The 21,072-nt window shown below is 46.5% G+C and overlaps 1 protein-coding gene across 2 annotated transcripts in view; it reads right to left on the bottom strand.

Moving 5' to 3' along the window:
* The window catches only part of CGNL1 (cingulin like 1), an 80,728-nt gene extending 73,164 nt beyond the window's left edge, over nucleotides 1-7,564 (bottom strand). The window contains exons 1-2 of one of the 2 annotated variants that reach the window (XM_082198310.1): nucleotides 7,453-7,564; nucleotides 6,740-6,814 (exon numbers count right to left, since the gene is read on the bottom strand). The gene's annotated coding sequence lies outside the window, so the exon portion shown is untranslated. Of the gene's footprint in view, nucleotides 1-4,090; nucleotides 4,218-6,739; nucleotides 6,815-7,452 lie in introns of those variants that run through there. The other variant, XM_082198311.1, reaches the window with a different exon arrangement.
* Nucleotides 7,565-21,072: the final 13,508 nt, after the last annotated feature.

Genomic DNA, 21,072 nt, shown 5'->3' on the forward strand with positions numbered 1-21,072 from the left:
GAAAAGCAAACACAAACATGTCCTGAATCCTAGCCTTACACATTCATTCATTTATTTGCATGCATAACATGCATCTCAACCCAATATGAGTTATTCAGACAAAAGAGACATTAATGGTGGTGTCAAAATCACATCAGGAAAATAAAGTTTCCTTCCTTTTTCCCAGCGTGCCCAACCCAAAACAGTCCCACGTCCACTGCCAGAGCCAGCACAACGGACAGGAGTCCTGTTCTTTCCACACGCAGCCCCAAGACATTTTAGTCTCCAGTCTCAACTTTTAACCAACCCCTTGCCGCCTCCAAGTTCTAGCCTAACAGTATGCAAACACCAGAAGATCCCTCTGCAGTTGAGGCAAGATAGGGCTGGGGACCATGTCTTCTCCCAAGTGCACAGACATCAACATGAGGAAACCATACATTTCACTCTGTTCTCAGACCCCTTGCTTCAAATAGGACCATTTGGCATATTCTCCAAAAATTTAAACTGACAATCAGCACAAAGAGCAATGGTTTAAAAGACAGTAGTAACATTACTTAAATTAAAAGGAGAACAAGCCACAGAAGTACAGGCAACTTAAAAAGGGAAACAGGACACACACACAAAAGAAATGTCCTGGCCCACCTCCACTCAGGAGTCTGGACATATTACTGATTTTTTATTTTTCAGATGTTTATGTCACTGTTTGGCTGAAGAGGATGGCACAGATGAGAATCAAGACTGAAGCTTACCACATAGCCAGTAAGCCATTAACAACCTCAACAAAGCAACAATAAAAATACATAACCTTAAAGTCAGCAGTTGGAGACTGACACCAGCAAACTCTTTAGCAGCCCTCCAAAGCCTTAGGAAGAGAAGGGCAGTTTTACTCTCTTTTAGTGGCTTCAGCCCTGCCCTGGAATTCCTCCCCAAGGAGACTTCCGGCAGAGTAGACATGTAAGGGGGTTGTACAGTCAAAGACCCAAGAGATTGCCCAGATGGGAAGGCACCAGCATCAATGAGTCCTGTTCAGTACTGTGCCAAACAGAATTGGGAAGAACATTCAGAGTTGCAGGGCCTCCTCAACACGTTCCCAGAAAGGATGCTCTCCACATTACACAGATCCTACAGATTGCATTCAACCCAAGATGTCTACAGCTCAAGAGTCAGCCTAAGATATTTTTCTGTCTGAGATGCCATTGCCTTGGTCCATGCAGCACAGTCATGGCAGCAGCTCTCCAGGGTTCCAGAAGGGCAACATCCCCAGCCCTACCTGGATTTAACCTGAGGCCTTCTGCACTGCTGAGCTAAGGCAGTCCTTTCCCGATACAGCTACTGCTCAGAATGAAATGAGTGAAGTTTCCCCAAAGCATGGGACAAAGCAGTCCCACAACAGACAAGGAAAAAGCACAGGGAGTTTTAAGCCTGCTGTCCTAGGCTGATTTGCAACCAGGGAAGAGGGTGGGCAGATGGTTCTCGCAGCCCATCATGAAAAGTCAGGAATAGAGTGGTGGAAAAACAATAGTGAAAACCTGAACAGAGTGGATGGTGAACATGCTGCTGACCTGAACCTGTTTGGTTCTTTATTCGTCTCCCTCCCTCTGCTGTCAGTCAACAATGGGATGCTCACCCCTCTTGTCTCCTCTCCTGGAACAGCGCTTAAACATCACACTTAACAGGAAGGTCGCTTCCAGACAACTTCTTTGCACAAAGTTTGTGGGTATTTATTGAGCGTTTATTCTGATTTGCTTGAGAGGAAGTTTGACAATGTAGTGCCAAGAAAATGTTACCCCAAACTTTCCAGTGCATCGTTATCCTTATTGTAAGAAGTCAGATTTGGGAGAGAATAGAGCTTGTGCAAAAACTCCAAATTTAATAGTGCCTGTATTTGGCAATATTCAATTGAATCCCACCCCAAAATAGTGACTGTCTGAGAGCTCCCAAAGTTGTTTAAGAAACTTAATTTTACCTTCCCTACCAGCTACAGATGTGTGGCCCATCATTAAACTGTCTACCTCTCTGCTTATCCCAGATGACATCAACAGACATTGTACAAAAATTGAAGTTCTCTGTGACACATCAACCACCCCAGAACCAGCACACTGTTTTATCATCCCTGGCTCTACAAATGGCCACAGGAGCAGACATGCCATCAGAGGAAATGCCTCTTTATAGAGGACAAACCTTTCAATGGTCTGAGGGGAGCGAGAGACTCCAAAAAGAATTTTAAAAAATAGAAAATAAGAATGGGACTATTGGGAAAAATATCACTGACTGTAGCAAACCAAGCGTCAGCTGATGCTGCTCCACATGTCTCCCAGCAGATCAGGGTTCACAAACATTTTTGGACCAGTGGGCACACTTCAAATTTTGAGAATGTGCTGTGGGCGCCAGTCATAAAATGGCTGTCATTGGTGCATGGCATAACACAACATGGTTGCCATAGGGCAGCCAAGCATAACACAAAATTAGAGAGTGGAGTCATGGTGGAGCTTTCCCCATAACTGTATTTTGTTACTAGAAAAGGTTTAACCAGCTGAATTTATGTTAAAGGCATGAAAATTCTTCCCCTCAGTGCCAACCCAAAACCAAAGCTTAGGCTGCCCCATTAAACACAAGGAGACTTACTTCTCAGTAGAGAGGTGCAGTATACTATTTTACTGTACAGGGAATTCTTAATGAGTGCCTGGTCTTTCGCTCCTGCACAGCGGGAGTCATGCCTAAGCCTCTTTGCAAAGTTTTCACATCCACCCACATTTATTGTGCAGTAGTAGCATTTGCAGAAATTAACTTCTAGGGACTATCTGATCTCAGATGAAACCACCGCAAGGAAAGAAGTATCCTGATTGCTAAGGACAAACTACAGAGGTTCCAAGGACTAGAAAATAAGATAGAAGAAGGAAAAAATAAAGGGAAGGGCAAATAATGAAAGATGATTGTGTCCAGTGAATTCACTAAAGAGTGTGGAAGAGAGAAGCCCTTCTTGCACAGTACAGGATCCTAACCCACCCTAAGCTTCTCTCCTCCTTTTCCTCCTCCAGTGTCACCGGCCTCCTGCTGCTCCTGGGTTCCAGAAGCCCATGAATCCATGGGCCGTAACAGACAAATGTCAGAGAAGAACAACCTAATGGGTGCAAGAACATGATTCCCCACTCACAGAGATGCCTTTGCCCATTGCTGAGATGTCCAAACAGCATCCATTCATGTAGAAAATGAAAAATCAATAAAAACAAACAAACAAACCAACAAACCGCATCCATTCGTTGGGAGGCACTTGAGGACCTCTGAAGGAAAGCAGCGTTGCCACAAGGCCTGATCCTTGTGGATTTTGGGAGCCAGGCTGACCCTCAGGGCACAGTAGGAATGTAAGAAGAATCTGCTAGATCAGGCCATCTAGTGCAGCGTTCTGCTCTCACAGTGGCCAACAGGGAAGCGCCCAACAGGCCACGAGGGCAACAGCAACTCTTCCCACTTGTGGATCCTGGTAACTGGCATTACTCACAGAGGCGCAACAAAGCCGCCTGGGCCAGCAGCTGCTGATAGCCTTGCCCTCAACAAATCTGCCTAAACCCCTTTGAAAGTCATCCAAGCTGGGGACCATCACTGCCTCACCACTCTATTCCAGCCTTCCCCAACTTGGGGGAGGGGGAGCGACCAGATGTTGCTGGACTCCTTTGATTGTGCTAGCTGGGGCAGGTGGGAGTTGAAGTCCGGCAACATCTGGAGGCTGACCTACCCTAATTTATTTAGCTGCCATGCCTCATAATTTTAAACATGTAGTAATTCTGCCCTTCCTGCTGGTAGGCAGTGAAATCCTAAAGTGGCATTTATTCTGACAAGGCAAAAGAGGAGGGGGAGAGGCCAGCTGGGGAATGATCCTGCAAGAAGTGTCCGAGTGGTATCTGGATGCTGGGAAGTTTTAGTCTGGGGGCAGGGCAGGCCTCGGCCAAGATGTTGGTACCGCAGGTGGAAAATCCAAGCGGGACTCAAAGAGGAGATGGAAACCCCGAGGGCAGACTCCCCTTTAAATGAATGGGAACTGTGAAAGACAGAGCCTCCCGGTGGATCGGTCCCTCCACTATGCCCTGGCTATGCGGGATTCCCGCGCCCTCACCTGGACAGGGCTGCTCCCCTCCAGGGGTCCAGAGACCCTCCTCTTCCTCCCGGGAAGCTGCAAGGGGCGCCGCGCAAGCTTCGGGGCCGCGCAGGGCTCTTCCGACGGCGCCGAGCCCTTCGCGGAGGAGGCTGCGTCGCCCGTACTTCAGAAAGCGGTGCGGGAAGTCTCCCCGCAGCGGCCGGCCGGCCCCGGAGCACGTGCAGAGCGCCGATCCCCCCTGCGCGATCCCGGCCGGCCGTCCAGTCGGCGACAGCGCCGGCGCCGCGCTCCTTCCTCCCCGCGAGCGCCCCGTCGAGGGAGGCTGGTCCTCCGAGCCAGGCACGGCCGAGCGCGACTGCCCGCCTCCTCCCGGCCCTCGGGGGAGGGACCCGAGACGGGGAGCCACCCCGGGCGGAGGCGGAGTCGCGCAGGGGAAAGGCCGTCCGCCCGCGCTCTCCGCGGCCCTCTGCACATGCTCGCGGGCGCCCGAAACCACATCCAGAGAAGGAAGCCCCGCGCCGCTGAGAAAGAGGCTCCGCGAGCATGTGCAGAGCGCCCGCCCGCCGAGGGAAGCCGGGGGGAGGCAGGAGGCGCTTCCTTCTGGAGGGGAGATGGCGCTTGCCCAAGCCAAGGCAAAGTGGAGGAAGAGAGTTTCTTCCCGGGTCTCTTACCAGCTCCGTCCCCTTCCCAATCTTCGATTTTTGAAACCTATGTCTAGGGCGGGTATAGCAGCGAAGAGCTTGGCGGGGCCCGAATTTGTCTTCACGGAATCTCGAGACTGCAGGCGAAGCCTCCCCAATGCCCAAAGGGCGAGGCTGATTTTAGTACTATAAAAATCCAAGGCTCCTAGCCCACGCTCTGCTCTCCGCTTTTAATGGCCCGATGCCTGATTTGTAAGCCGACCTTTGATGGGCTTTGAAACCCACAAAGGGGGCGAGGGAGCAATATTCCCAATCAATCAACAGCCCACCTGAAGATGGGGGAGGGATAACCTGCCTCCCTCCCGCGATGGGAGAACTGGCAAAGATTCCTTCTGCTTTAACTGAACCAGATTCTAAAGGGGGGGGGTGTTGTCCCTCGCAGAAGGCGGCCTGCCTCCTCTCGCTAAAACGAAGCCGCGAGGTTCCAGATTGTCTGGATAGCCAACCCTGCGATCCTAGAATATATGTAAGTCGCCCAAGGTGTTCCCAGAATTGCAGAGGAGGGCCTGGCTGGAGAGTGACAGACGCAAGTCCTGCGAGCCTCAGGAAACAAATCAAGAGTCAATAAGAAGCAGGGAAGCAGGGCAAGGAGTCTCCCTTAGGCGTAAAAAGAGGATTAGAAGAAAAGCCTTTACAACAATGAAGACTATGAATGAGGTGGGGCGAAACCCAAGGAAATGCTGATGGGCGACCTTGCCTAAGAACCTGATCCTGGCCCCATCAGGGTTGCATGACCCTCAGGCGTTCTGTGTGGGAGCTGTTTTGGAAGACACTAAAATGCATACATTAGATGTATTAGCACTGAGCTACAGCCCATGTCCAGTTGGAGGATAAAGATATAAATATAAATTCCCTCACTGCGAGAAGCCAAGTTACAGGGAACCAGGCAGAGGGCCTTCTCGGTAGTGGTGCCCTCCCTGTGGAACGCCCTCCCACCAGATGTCAAAGAGAACAACAACTACCAGGCTTTTAGAAGACATCTGAAGGCAGCCCTGTTTAGGGAAGCTTTTAATGTTTGATGTATCACAGTATTTTAATATTCTTTTGGAAGCCGCCCAGAGTGGCTGGGGAGGCCCAGCCAGATGGGCGGGGTATAAATAATAAAATTATTATTATTATTATTATTATTATTATTATTATTATTATTATTATTATTAAATTAAAACTGTAATCATAAATGAATGGATCTCCTTGGGCTTCCTCTTGGGTCTCAGGGCGGTTCAATTTCTGGCCAGCCACGCCCCCTGTCAATTGGGGACCTGCCATTTTGGATTTTACACCTCTGTGTATCAAAATGCCAATTCCAGCGGGAACAATTTGCAGCAAGGAAATAGTGGGCAAATAAAGGATTCAGCTTCACCCCACATCCTCTGCTCTTCTCCCAACCACTCCACGAAATGCAGCTTTCCTGATCTGGAGGGGTCTGTTGGGTGCCTGAGTCATATTTGCTGTCTGAAATAAAGCTTGTCTTCTGGTTCTTATAACCTGCATTTTGCAAGGCCCTTTGTGTTCATTCTTAATCAGATGCACAGGGACATCACTGCCACGAAACAGTTTATTATTCTACCCAAATATCAGTAAGACAGGCCAAAAATAAGTTATAAATGGAGTCAAATGAGAACAATAATCAAACAAATCTCAAGGTGGCATGAATGCAACCACTAATCTGGTGAGACCCAAGAGGAAATGAAATGAACAAGGAGAAGCATGAAGATGGAGGAAGTTTAGCTGCTCCCTCTCAACGTTGTGGGGAGTGGGGGTTCCAACGACGGTCTCCTTCCCCATTCAGCCTCCTTCCCAAAATTTTAATTTCCTAAATTACTTGGATTAAATTGTGTGCAAGATTTGCTACTACATTCCACAGAAAATCAGAGAGAACCCCAGGGTCCTAATTTATAAAATTCAGTTGTTGGCTGGAAGCAAGCTTACACAAAATGGGCACTCTGTGATCCCGCTGAGAACAAACCTTCAGTCCAGGAGTGTGGAAAATCCAAAACGGCAACACGCATCAAGGTGGGACATGACCCACTGCGAAGGTCTCCTGCAGAAACAAAGGGGAGATGCAAAGGGGCAGGTTGGAACTTGTAGGTGGAGGGTGCCCTTTTTGGCTGCGTCTCTCTGCCTCCCAATCTGCCGCCCTGACTGGTCTTCACAAGGTGGCAAGCGCCAAATGGAGCTGCCAGGAGGGCTTAGCCATCCTCCTGCCTTGGCTGCCTGCCTCAGGTGGCAGAAATGGAGGAGTGGGGAGCTATAGGTTTGGTGTAGTCCAGGGGTCAGCAAACTTTTTCAGCAGGGGGCCAGTTCGCTGTCCCTCAGACCTTGTGGGAGGCAGGGCTATTTGGGGGGGGGGGGAATTGAACGAATTCCTATGCCCCACAAATAACCCAGAGATGCATTTTAAATAAAAGGACATACTCTACTCATGTAAAAACACGCTGATTCCCGGACCATCCGTGAGCTGGACTGAGGTGGCAATTGGGCCGGATCCGGTCCCCGGGCCTTAGTTTGCCTACCCATGGTGCAGTCTGTGCAAGTCTGCCACAGAAACACACAGAGATCGGGCAAGTCGACTGTGCAGTGGGATATATACAGCACAGAAGGATGTGGTTTTCACCCTAACATGTAATCATGTGAGATGGGGTTATTTTACATTTTAATTAAAAAAAAAAATTCACGTACCACTCAGTGCTGGTACTGCGTACCCTAGAGTACTTTCAGGAAAAAAGCTCTGCTACCACTGCTCATCAAATTCCACAGCTGCTCACACACTGGAACAGGCAGCTAACAAAACTTTCAGCAAAATGATACCAAACATTAAAACCAAGCTACTGAGCAGTGAAGCAGCAGTGCGATCAAAAACAACAACCCAGCAGGCTGCAGCTGGTTAAAGATCTTAATCAGCAATTTCCAAAGACTTTAAGAACACAAGGAAGAGGCAGCCGGGACTCCCCATAGGTGGACGTTCCAGAGCATATGGACTGCCTGGAACAGACAAGGCCCTGAGCCCAGAGGAGGTCTGTCCAGCATCCACACGCAATGAAATTTGGAGCAGAAATTTTCAAATGCCAAGGGAACTCATTCAGGAGGAGATTTTTGGTAAATACAAGCATCCTCCAAATGGAGCATTGGGTCAATGGTCATCTTAGGAAAGCTACCACTACTCAGTTTCCGCACCCCCCCCCCAACAACAATCCTGGCGTGTCTTACAGAGCTGACTACAATACAATTGTAGTGCTTGAAACATAAAAAGTCATATAAACAATAAGTAGTATGGTTAACACTCATTGCAGTCATCTTAAAAAATTAATTGGGTATCCGTTTCCACCTCAGTGGAGAGAAAAGTGGGGCCCTGCTGCCTCCCCCCATTAGGTTCTCCACCCTCTCCCTTTCTAGGCTTATGAAGGCAAGTGGGGAGCGTGATTTGCCCTGGATGGGACAGCCCTGCTAAGACACATACATCGTTGGCCAAGCTGGGGCCACCCAGTGAAATGGAATTTGAGCCACACCTTTTCGTCTGGTTCCTTGAGTCACGTTCAGCTGTAGAGTTAGGAAAGAAAATAAGCTATTATTATCCCCTGAGCCTGTAATTAACCTTGTAACGGAAATGGTTTAATTGCTTCCCAACTGGCAGAGTTTCTCATTCAGAAGACAGTCTTCCAGTTGGGCAAGATGGTCAAAGGGCTGAGGCAGACATCCTCCAAATCACACTTTCCAAACCCAACATGGTGTTCCAAAGACCACAAAGGTCTCTTGAGTTTCAAAAAGCAGATTATCCCCAGCAGAGAAAGAACTGCTGTTTCAGACTCGGAAGGGCACAGTGTGGCCCCCATAGCAGGTGGAGTTGGTTGCCCAACTCCCTGGTCAAGGCCTTTGTGCAACACAGATTACCTTGTTCCAGTCTGTCCTATCAATGCCTCTGATAGTTCCTCTTTCCCCCCATTCACTGTCTTCCTATTGAAACTGTCCCAGAAGCTTCCCAGAAGTTCATGGCTCTGCCCTTCCTGTGGAACATTAACAACTACTACTATTGTAATCGTAGGGACGCGGGTGGCGCTGTGGGTTAAAGCCTCAGCGCCTAGGGCTTGCCGATCGAAAGGTCGGCGGTTCGAATCCCCACGGCGGGGTGCGCTCCCGCTGCTCGGTCCCAGCGCCTGCCAACCTAGCAGTTCGAAAGCACCCCCGGGTGCAAGTAGATAAATAGGTACCGCTTACCAGCGGGAAGGTAAACGGCGTTCCGTGTGCTGCGCTGGCTCGCCAGATGCAGCTTTGTCACGCTGGCCACGTGACCCGGAAGTGTCTCCGGACAGCGCTGGCCCCCGGCCTATAGATGTGAGATGGGCGCACAAACCCCAGAGTCTGTCAAGACTGGCCCGTTCGGGCAGGGGTACCTTTACCTTTACCTTACTATTGTAATCACCACATTTTTTTTTTTTTGTTTTGCTAAATGAGTGGATTACCTGAGTAATAATACAAAATGAGTATTTCTTCCATTATCACATAGATAAATGCTCCTTTACCGGAAAGGCAGTGCCTGTTGCAAATGCTGTTTACAAGAGGTTGTGGTTTTTTGCAAATATGTGGCTTTCACAAGAGCTCTGAAGTATCTTTTGCTGTGTTCTGCCCCAGTGGGTTCACAGAGCTGAATCAAAAGAGGAATGGCAATAGAAAGCTGCAATTTAAATGTTTTGCAGCAGATGGCCAAATTGTTAGCCTGTTTCAGCCACCCTTTCAAATTAGGCATTGATTTCTTCTTAATAGCAGACTGTTATCTTGTCATATATAGCATGCACACTTATTTATATCGATTCTCTATCCTTATATTCTTATATCTATATCGATTCTTTATCCTTGACTTGACAGGCAGTAGTAACAGAAGAGTCTAGGCCATCCTTTGCCAACCTGGTGCCCTCCAGATATTTTGGCTATCAACTCCAATCAGCCCCAGTTAGCACAACGGTCCAGAGTCCAAAGCTTCTGGGGTGCAGCAGGTTGGTGCAGGCTGGCCTAGGTAATAAGGAGTGATGGGGAAAACCAAGTGTCTTGTGGCAGCTCAGAGACTAACATGTTTACTGATGCTGCTAAGTCTCAGGCAAAATATGCACTGTATATCATTAGATCTTTGTGTGGTGATGTTCTTTTTCCTGGAGTAGGCTAACACAGCCATAAGAGCCAGTTCCTAGGGGCCAAGGTCCCTTCACCCCCCCAATAAAATATTTGGGAGGACCACCCCCCAAGTTTATGGGTATTACTGTGCTGCTGTGTGCTGTGCTGTGCCATGTGATTAGTTATGTGGTGTGGGGCTTACCAATATTTTATTCAAGTTGGCACCCTTGAACATAGCTGAGAGATGATTAAAAAGTGCTAAATGCTTTGCACACTGAAATGTGCACCTTGAAATGTGCAGACAACACTTTGCTGAATTCCTGATATCTCTGGGATTTTCAACACAACTACAGTTAGTTGAGAAAGAACTTCCCAACGGACCTGTCTCTCTGGAAGAGAAAATGTGCCTCTTTCAAAAAGCTTCTATACTGATCAGTCAGTAAGAGCATGAGATTCTTAATCTCAGAGTGGTGAGTTTGAGCCCCACATTGGGCAAAAATATTACTGCATAGCGGGGGGGGGGGTGGACTAGAATAAAGACCCTCGTGGTCCCTTCCAACGCTACAATTCTATGATTCTATGACAGGGGTAGGCAAACTAAGGCCCGGGGGCTGGATCCAACCCAATCACCACCTAAATCCGGCCCGCGGATGGTCTGGGAATCAGCGTGTTTTTACATGAGTAGAATGTGTGCTTTTATTTAAAATGCATCTCTGGGTTATTTCTGGGGCAGAGGAATTCGTTCATTTCCCCCCACAAAATATAGTCCAGCCCACCACATGGTCTGAGGGCTGAAAAAGGTTGCTGACCCCTGTTCTATGATGACCTCATGGCAATTAGCATGGCCAGACCTCAAACTTTGTCAGTTTTAGGGGTTGTACAGCAGTGAAGTGATGCAACACTGCCATCTGGTGGGAAAGTCCATTTTTAATCCCTTTCTCAAATTCAATGCATTAATCAGCGCCAACATAAAGCCAGGGAAAATTACATACGTAATTCAATGGCAGCTGGTGCCCACGAGACCCAGTGGGGTTGCTAGGAGGTCACGGGCATGTGGCCAAGTTTGGTTTTCTCCTCCTCCTCCTCCTCCTTTGGAAAGCTACTGTGGGCATTTAACAAATACAATTTTGCAAATAGCTAGCACCCAGCTAAATTTAAAAGTGTCTTACTTTGGTTCAGAAGGGCCCCCTGCTATCAGAGTTGTTTCTGTGCTGGGATAAAAATTGTGTGGCCCCCCCTGCTTCTGTTTTCTCCCTACCCTCTTCCAATGGACAGTTTCCGTTTGGGGGTCCCTGCTGCCACCATTTCCAGTGTGAACACAAGCCAAATAATCTGTACTTTATTCAGAAGTAAGCCCCACTGAATTCCATGGGGATTGCTCCCTGATAGATATGTACAGGACTGCAGCCTGAATTGGTTAGTGTTAAAAGGGCCACACAGAACTGTTAGAAGGGGTCCTAAATATCCAGACATGGGAAAAGATTATTCCCTTTCCCCAACTTATTCCCTTTTCTTATTCACTGGAATAAGCTGGAGAGTTTTTAAGTGGAGGACCTGGGAGACCAGGGTTACAATCAGCCATGAAGCTTATGGTTGACCTTGGGCCTCTCACGGTCTCTCAGACACAGGATAATAACAAGGGGAAAGGAGACCATGAATACTACCTTAAGTTCCTTAGAAGAGAGGTAATACTCATGACCCAGTTTTGAATTGGGGAGGGAAGCCAGGTTTGAAATCATGAAAGAAGCCTAACCTAAAAATCAAAGAAAAAAGAATCTGAGACACAACCAAGGATATTCAGGTCTACAAACAGCAGACTTTATGCAGGTGTCCCTGGCAAATCCAATGTATGGCTGTTTGCTAGGACAAGCTTGCTTGGGCAGGGTGTGTAGGCAGGATGCAACCCATGTTCCTGTGCTGCACACCCAAGCTGTGCGCACTGAATTCTCATCTGAACTATCATCTGCACCAAGCAGTGGCGTAGCGTGGGTTGTCAGCACCCGGGACAAGGCAAGTAATTTGCGCCCCCTAACCCGTGGATTTGCGCCCCCTAACCCTAACCCCCAGATGTTGCGCCCGGTGCGGCTGGGCCCCCCTGCACCCCCCACGCTACGCCACTGGCACCAAGCTACTTTTGTAAAAGCATTTTAAGTTAGCTGGAGGGTTTTACGGTCTTTTTAACTTCACAATAACTGCTCAGAGACATATGGGAGGGTCTATCCTTCTCTTTAAAAGACATCTGAAGGCAGCCCTGTTTAGGGAAGTTTTTAATATTTAATGCTTTATTGTTTTTAACACTTGATTGGAAGCCGCCCAGAGTGGCTGGGGAAACTCAGCCAGATGGGCGGGGTATAAATATATTATTATTATTATTATTATTATTATTATTATTATTATTATTATTACTACTACTACTACTACTACTATTATTATTTGCCATATCTATAATTTAGGATTAGGATAGTTTGAGTGTTACAGAGACCGCATTGACAGAAATGCTTGCAGAGCTTCTCTGAATTCAAGTAGAAGTATAAAATGTGTTTTGAACATGAAAGAATGTGTGATGTTGATTTTTTGGGGTTGGGGAGAATTTATTTTTAAAATGCGTAACGTGTTATGTGAGAGGGCTGTGCGCCTGTTGCCTTAGTGGACCATCATCCACTGTGTAACCCCTGTTTAATATGGGGCAATTAAAAATAAAATAAAATCCTGTTTTCACTTGTGCTTATGAAGAGATTACGATCCAAAAACTTTAGTTTCCATGTTGTCTGATTTTGCAGTTTTGTGAATGCAAAACCCTGAATTATTTAATCCCTGCAATATGTGAAGTTTCTTGGCCTGGTAGATTAAGTCACCCCAGCAAGACTGAAGCCATCCCATCTCTGACATCTCTTTCTTGCAACAGCAAAACAGCTGTTGGAAGAAAGCCTGCTGTCTGCGATTTCAGCATTGTTTCTTTCACTTCCAGTTTGGAGCATAATGTGGCAAGCTGGGAGATGGAGGCTGCGTTGGAGCTATGCCCACATTAGTCTAATAATCCCATTTCTGGGGAATCCAGCCCATTGAGTTGAACTGGAATTCATTCCAATTGCTATGCACAGAGAGTCGACCCTGGCAGTTTTTAGGAGTTTTTCAGTGGTTGCTCTTCAGAGAATAATATTCCAGCAGCCACTGGGGCGATTCTTTCTCACCAGGAGAGGCAGCAACAGGGCAAAGGTGTTGTTGTTCTTCCTTCTTTAAAGAACCGCCTGCACTTCTACATTGGAACTGGGTAAATGTAACCACCCATCTTTGTTCCTAAAAATACCCTGGGAACTTTTCAGGAGCTGGCTTGTGTTCGCTTGCGTTTGTCTGCCAAACCCCAAATGTTATCTTGTGAGAAAACCAATGTTTCTGTCTAGCAAGTAAAAGGAGGGTTTAAAGGCAGAATATTTTTAGCTGCAAGGCCACAGTGGAGCTGGATAAGAGCTTATTGTTTTCCACAGTGCTGAAAATGCTACAGTTTGATGAAGCAGGTGTGAGAGAGCAGGTTTGGGCCCTTGTCAATGGCTCCTTTGTCTGGTGTGGAGCTCAAAGCCAGTTCCTTCAAAGTGTCTGCCACAGTCGGGCCAGAAGGGCTCGTGAGCAAGGCGGCAGCCAGCCTTAAGGAAACATGTTGCCTTTTCAGAGTGCATGCAGTTGATTCCTGGGGACCAAGTCAGGAGCCCCCGGGGAACGCTGGGGCTGGGAGCCAATTTTGCACCCTTCGGCCTCATCCTGCCGCCACCCGCAAGTCTTGTCTGTCAGCTCCCCCTCACCTTCCTGTGGCCTCTTGCCAACTACGGCCAAAGTTACTAATCAGAAAAGTCTGTCATAGAATCATAGAATGGTAGAGTTGTCACCTGATGCTCCCATGGGGAGAGCAGGAACAAATATAAGCAAATCTCCCAGGTATTTAGAATGCACCATGTGAAACAAAGCATTTTAGTGAAGACTCTTCCTCACCACTCAAAGCAACATGTTCTGTCAAACAGCAAACTTGAAAGTTTACCTAAATTTTCTTTAGGCAGGCTTTTTATTAGCCTGGGTGCTTTTTATGCACTCTGATGTTTTAGTTATCTGCCACACTATTTTGGGCTTTAAATTGTTTTATTTTGATTTCTTTTAGGGAGCGGATGTTGCTAATCACCTTGAGTGGCATTTTATAGTGGAAAGGTGGGGTGTCTTTTTTTTTTTAAGAACCAAGGAAGCAGATAAGTCAGTTAGTGATAGGAGCTCTGGTAATTCACTGCCCAAGTTTTTGAAATAGTTTATTATAAGAAGCGTGATACTATCGTGAGTGGTTTTGCCTACTTTGATGCCCAAAAACGCTTAATGTTACTCATAATGGTTGAGTAAGATGTTACTTGAACTGCTGATTCATCACACAAACAGTGCTCTGGACTCGGTGTGTATGTTTGTGTGAGGGAGTGGAAGGGGGGGGTCCCTTAAGTGACTGCTCCCGAAATTGATTGCTGGAAACCTCAATGCCTGTTTTTCAGTTTGATCCCCTTTTCAGTAAACTCTGATTAGACACTTTGAAATAAAGAAAACATAATAAACCCTTGATAACTCTCCAGCCATCTATCATTCAAAGGAAACTAATGGAAACTAAAGCTGCACTCCTGGTCACACATACCTTGGAGAAACTCCCACTGAACATAATGAGATTTACTTTGGAGTAAACGTATAGGGATTAACCCTGGAAGCAGAGTCTCTGGGACTTCTCATTCTTCCTTGACTTTTGGGTGCCTGGAACTGATGGGAGCTGGGAAGTCAAATATCAGCTTGGAGGTCATCGGGTTGGGAAGGCTTCTCTAAAGCCTATCACAGACTCACATACTGACAGAACAATCAATAGGAATTGCCACAGTATGAACGTCAAGAACCATAGGAACCAACTCCCAGGGGCCGAGGGATATTGAATCACACCAATAAAATATTTGAGGGGGGCAGGTTCCCCCCTCAGTTGATGGGCATTGACATTCAAGTGGTGTGTACAGCAGCAAGAATACTCATACAGCAGCAAGAATACTCATCGCTAAGTATTGGAAGACACAAGATCTACCCACTCTGGAAGAATGTCAGATGAAGGTGATCGACTACATGGAATTGGCTGAAATGACTGGCAGAATCCGAGACCAGGGAGAAGAGTCGGTGAAAGAAGACTGGAAGAAATTTAAAGACTATTTAAAGAAATATTGTAAAATTAATGAATGTTAGAAGTATGTTGGATAGAAACTAAGTGGTTTCCAGCTGTAATGCTTTACGAGACATGAAAAAAAAATTCACAAATGGGTAAAAGTTTAATGGTAAGGATTTGCTGAACTAACAAACTGAATTGGAATACAGGGAGGGGAGGTGTGAGGAGGTCTGAGGAAATAAGTGTACAGAAGTTATGTTATTGAAAATTAATGTGTGTTTTTAATTGTTTTTTATTTTGTATGTTTATTTTTCATTTTTTGCTATATTTTAAAAACTTTCAATAAATATCTTTTTTTATAAAAAAAAGACATTCAAGTGGTGTGTGCACCGTGTCATGTGATTAGTTATGCAGGGTGGGGCTTACCTGCCCGCCCCCCCCATATTTTATTCAATTGGCAGTCAAGGACTGAGAGGGGAAAGCCATGGCCATCCTTTTGTTCTGCTGTTGGGGCTCCTCCAACCCTGGTGGGTGGGAAAGTGCTTCACCCAGGGCTGTGCAAAAAGAAATTCAAAGGCGAAGTTGTCACAAGGAGTTCCCATTGCAGGAAGGGGCATTTCCCGTCCCTGCCTAGTGGGGAGGCCAGGGAGTTAAGGATGAAGAAACCCCCTCCCACTCCCCTAATTAGGAAAAGCATTTTAGGCCAGAAAAATAAGTAAAAGTTTAATGCCAGTTCTTGTCAGACTGATATGTTTGCCAGGAAGAATTAGGGCAACAGTGGATTATTATTTCCTTAAGCCTTTGATTGAGATTTCAGACTTTCATCATGGCTTCTGTAGTGATGTAAGGGGGAGTCCAAAGACTCTGGCAGGAAAGGGAGACTCCCGACTGAAGGCCAGAAATCAAAGCAACTTTGGGGAGCAGCTTAGGCAGGTGGGTATTTATCAAGCCGCCTGCTGGAAGAAACAAAAAAAGTGGGGGAGCTATTTGCCTGTTGCTTTGAGAAATGTGCAATCATAAATGCTTTCCCAGGGGAACACAGCAAAAGCAAAAGCAGAATTAATTTTGCAGTTGTTAAGCAGAGAAGCTGACAGGATCTGGAAGTCCCAGAAGGAATTTCTCTCTTTGTCTCTCTCTCTCACACACACACAGTCTAGGGTTGCAATATTTTGAAGAGCAAAAAAGAGGACACATTTGCCAACTTCTGCTTTTAACTATGGATCACCATCATGACTCTCATTTTACATACCCATGAAAAAGAGGACATGTCCTGGAAAAAGAGGACATGCGCGCGCGTGCACACACACACACACACACACACACACACAGTGTTGGCACTGGCTTTTTGGTGTCATGTGTTATAAGAATTCTAAGGTCTCAGATATAGAATAAATGTTCATAAACGCACAAGGCAAACACACATACCTGAGTATATAAACCACGTGTCTGAAATAGTACAAGAGAGCAATCCCGAAGCCATTTTGGCTCTCCCAAATTGACCTCAGATATTCTTCTGCAGTAAGGGAGGCAAATGGGCTCAGCCTTCCCATTGTCTTTTTGCTTACAAATCCTGTCTTAAGGGCGTATTTGTGCATGAAAAGGGTGAGCCTGCGACTTGAATTCAGGAACTAAAGCATTCAACCATCACAAAAGAATGGCCAGACCGCCCAGGTAATGTAACCAGTGACCATTATCAGGTCTCCTCTGCTGTAGATCACCTCCTTCTGTGATGTACCCTATGTATGAAGTTTTTTTTTGGGGGGGGGGGTCTTGGGCTACAGGGTGGGCAGTTTCAAAAGTCTATATAAGGGCTTGCGCACCATTGTTCTGGGTTCAGCCCGCCCTCCTGCGTGTGGGGAGTAGGGACCCTGTTGCAACAGTTAATAAAGATCAGGCTTACTAGCCGATTTGCTTCTCAATATACCATACTCTGGTTGGCCTCTGTTATTTTCTCCTATCAATAGGGAACCCACATAAGGACTCTATAACAGGCTCTTGGATACCCCATAATGGAAAAGGAGTTTTTTCTTCTAGCACATGAATCCGATTCTCACTTTTGACATAGAAGCCTGTCAAAGCACACAGGAATGTCTGAGTCCTTTAGCTCTCCATCCACACAGGTGACATAACAAGAAGAAGAAGAGGAGTTTGGATTTGATATCCCGCTTTATCACTACCCGAAGGAGTCTCAAAGCGGCTAACATTCTCCTTTCCCTTCCTCCCCCACAACAAACACTCTGTGAGGTGAGTGGGGCTGATAGACTTCAGAGAAGTGTGACTGGCCCAAGGTCACCCAGCAGCTGCATGTGGAGGAGCGGAGACGCGAACCCAGTTCCCCAGATTACAAGTCTATTGCTCTTAACCACTACACCACAAAAGTGTGGCCTTCCATTTTGTGACCAATAGCTCCTGCTGCATAATGTAACCAGTCTTCTCTGTCGTTTAGCAAATGGTTTCACATCACTTGTGTCTTTTTTTTAAAAAAAAGAAAAGCAGGAAGAGATCGAGATAATGGCACATGCAGAGGGTTTTGAACGGATTCCTCCTCTACTTGAGTCCCAGAGAATATTACCCCCACCTTCGTAAAGCTGCTATTTGACACAAGAGGACTCTCCTCCCTGGGATAACAAGGGCGTAGCCAGGATTGGGGGCGGGGGCGGACAGGCATTATGTTGAGGGAGGGAAGAACCGAGTTATCTGCAACGCAGTTGGTCAGTCAGTTAAGTATTAAGAATAGCCCCTCTTTATGTCTCATATTTCCAAGTGGAGAAGGGCTCGAGCAGTAGCTGGCCTCATCACCAGCTCCAGAATCCAACAAGCTCAGAGCCAGCTCTAGGGCAGCTTGCCCCATCCTGCAATGGGTCCTGTGATCTGCTGAATATGGCTACCTGTAGGTTTTAACCTGGTGGTCTTGTTCTGGCTTGTGGGGATGTTAGTAAAAGCTAGCAGCACAGCTGAAAATATATACAGTTGGTACCTGATTCTGTAGAATGCTGTCCCCCCCCCCTTTTTGGTATGTACACCCTGTGCTGTTTTACAAACAGTGGCTCAGGAAAAGGTCTTCCTTATTCCCTACAGAACAGCTGTGAAGGCTGAGAACTGCCCTCCTCCATTCTAAGCTATTGCTTTGGATGCTATGTTGCTAGGATCAGAATTCCAGAACTACACTGTCCCATTGACTTCAAGGCTCCCTGCAGCTTCTTCATTGTCTGAATCAGTTCACCGTTCTTTTAATTTAAAGCCACTTCTTTCCACTGAGGCTCCCCCCCCCCAAGTCATTCTCATTAGTAATCAGGAGCTTGTCTGTTTACATTAAAATCTGTTGTGAAATAACAAGCAACAGTCATTTGAAGAGAGCGACAGGGAGAAGATCAAACATCATCGGTATTCTTTAACCCTCCATACTAGAGCTGGTGGCAGGTTCACAGGGTGTAAATCAATCACCAGTGGGAACAGGATGCCCCAAGGCTTGGCATAAGTGGGCATCTCCCAGGGGGCCAGACCCCAGCAGGAGCTCCCCTTACAGTGAGGAGGTAGATTCACAGAGGGAGGGTGTATTCTGAAAGGCCCATCGAAATCTAGAGCTGACAATGTGGCAGAATTTCAGATACCCTTGCAAAATAAACAAGTTCTAAGGCAAACAAGCTGTCTGGGAAGGTAGCCCTCTGGCCCCACTTCCTCCTCATCCTTCCTGTGGTCTTAGAGCAGGTGGGCAGAGAGGGTGCTCTATCGGTGCAGCGCCCACCAAGCCAAGCTGCCTGCCTCCTCTTCCTTTTTTCTTTTTTGTATAATAATTTTTATTAGATTTTCATTAATAACAATCCAATATAGACCACATTAATACAATACCAAATCATAATTCAATTAAAGAAGCCAATTGTCAGATTCCAAATTAAACATTTTGGTTGACTTCCCATGTTCTGATTTTAGTTTTTTAGGACTGCTCCAATTCCTGCTCCAATCCACTTATTTAATCCAAATAATACAGTTCCGATGTTGATCCTTCATTTTAACAGCCACTGATGTGTTGACTTTCGTTCGTTTTAAATTGTTCCATATCCTTTAATTTGCAAGAGGAGTTTATATCTGGTAACTTTTTGTGTGGAATGTTTTTTTTTTAATGTTTGACTTTCCTTTCTTGTTGCAATCAATCATTTTTGGCATTCCTCCCCGCCCCCCACTCCAAGGACTCAATTTTACTGCGTAGTGACCGTTCGCCATCTTGCTTTTCTCAAAACCGAAAGTGGTCTGACGTCTGGCAAATGGCCATTACTCCGGGCAGATTTCCAGAGTTTTCTTTGAATACTTTCCCATCCGATAACAAGCTGATATCTCGCCAACACCATAATAAATCAAAGTTAGAGTTCTCCGTAAGAGGGCATTGCCACAGAACATCCCAATATTTTCCACACAATTCCAGTCTTTCAGTTAATCCATAAGCATTATAAAGTTCTTGCTGATTCCCTCTTGCAGTCCATTAATAATTGCAATCCATTAATAATTACAATCCATTAGTAGCTAATTTTTTCTTCGGTGAAGAGCTGCCAAATCATAAAACAGCATAGTGAATATATAAAGAGAAAACAAAGGCTTCTCTCTACCACATACCAATCCAATTACGACAAAAATATTCTCCAGATAGAGACCTTGGCACTCAGTGGCTGATTCATTTAGCAGGTTAACTTGTCTCCTTCTTCCAGAACATGCCTGTTTCTTAAGTCCAAATTCTGATATATCTTAAAAAACAGAAGCATCTCTGCTTATGGTGACCGCATTGGAGTTTCCAATGTGTGCAGTGCTATGCACTCAGCGTTCCCTCCCCCCTGCCTGCCTGCTCTTTCTGAGACGCTCCAGCCTCATATGTGCGAGGGCCCACATTATATTCAGCAGTAAGTAACAAGACATGGGCTGAATATGGGTGTTTCTGAGCACAATAAGAGTTCCATTCCCCACTCTGCAAGCAGCTCCGGGAGGCCCCAGGGTTGAGAAGTTCTGGGAAGCTTTGAGCAAAGAAGTGTAGCTTCTAGAAGGCCCTCTGGAGTTGACTGATAATCGAAGGATGCAGGCAATTTCATTTCTCAAGGTTTTGTTTTTCTTGCATATTGTAATTGTTGCTAATAAATTATTTTTATTATTACTATATGACTTTCTTTTGGCACCCTCATAGCAACCGTTCTAGCTAGCTACAAAGTACCTCAGAACAGGCTCCCTGGTGGTGCTTACATCTTTTGATACCCACCATAGAGAAGCCAAGAATGCAGGGATATTTTTCATCGTCAAGAACTTTGTGGTTCTTAATAGTTGCTAAATGAGTTCTGCTTGCTGTCCTTTGATGGAGGTGGCTTTTTGCTATGAGAGGGGTGAGGAAGGGGGCTGCACATTTCTGCTGCTCCAGAGCCTGTTTCTTCTGGCCAACCTTTGCCTTTCCTGATTCATGCAATGAAAAAGCACATAAAATAGAAAAGCTAAGCTTTTAACTGTTCCAGGATTCAGCTATGCTCTCTGGCTAGTTGCTGTTGCTACAGAACATTTCAGAGAGCTGGCTCTACATCTGTGCTTCTTTCTAAGATTCTCACCCACCTTAATCTCAAATGCTTTTGCTCATATTTCAGTGAGATTGGGGCCCAATCCAACCTTTTATCATATGTGGTGGACCTGTAGAGCAGTGTTTCCCAAACGTTTTTGGGCAACGGCACACCTGTTTACTGAAAAAAAATCTCGCGGCACACCACCATTAAAGCCCCGCCCCGTGACGTCAGCGTGCAGCGTCACGCCGGGAGGGACGCACAAAAGTGAAAGTTTTTTCCCTCCCCCTTGCCGGGGAACCTCCAAGCTTTGGGCAGGCAGGCAGGCAGAGCTGGGAAGGGGGTTTCCAGGGGACACGGCAGCTCCTCGAAAGGCTTCTCTCAGCTGCGCTCAATCCTCCTCGGAGCCTTCGTTTGGGGCATCGCTCCGGCTGCTCCCTCTCCCGCCGCGCAGGAGCGATGCCTCTCTCTGGCTCTCCCTCCGCGCAGGCTGAGGGAGGGAGGGAGGTG

This window comes from Podarcis vaucheri (genome assembly GCF_965113315.1).
Source record: "Podarcis vaucheri genome assembly, chromosome: 14".
Classification (NCBI taxonomy): domain Eukaryota; kingdom Metazoa; phylum Chordata; class Lepidosauria; order Squamata; family Lacertidae; genus Podarcis; species Podarcis vaucheri.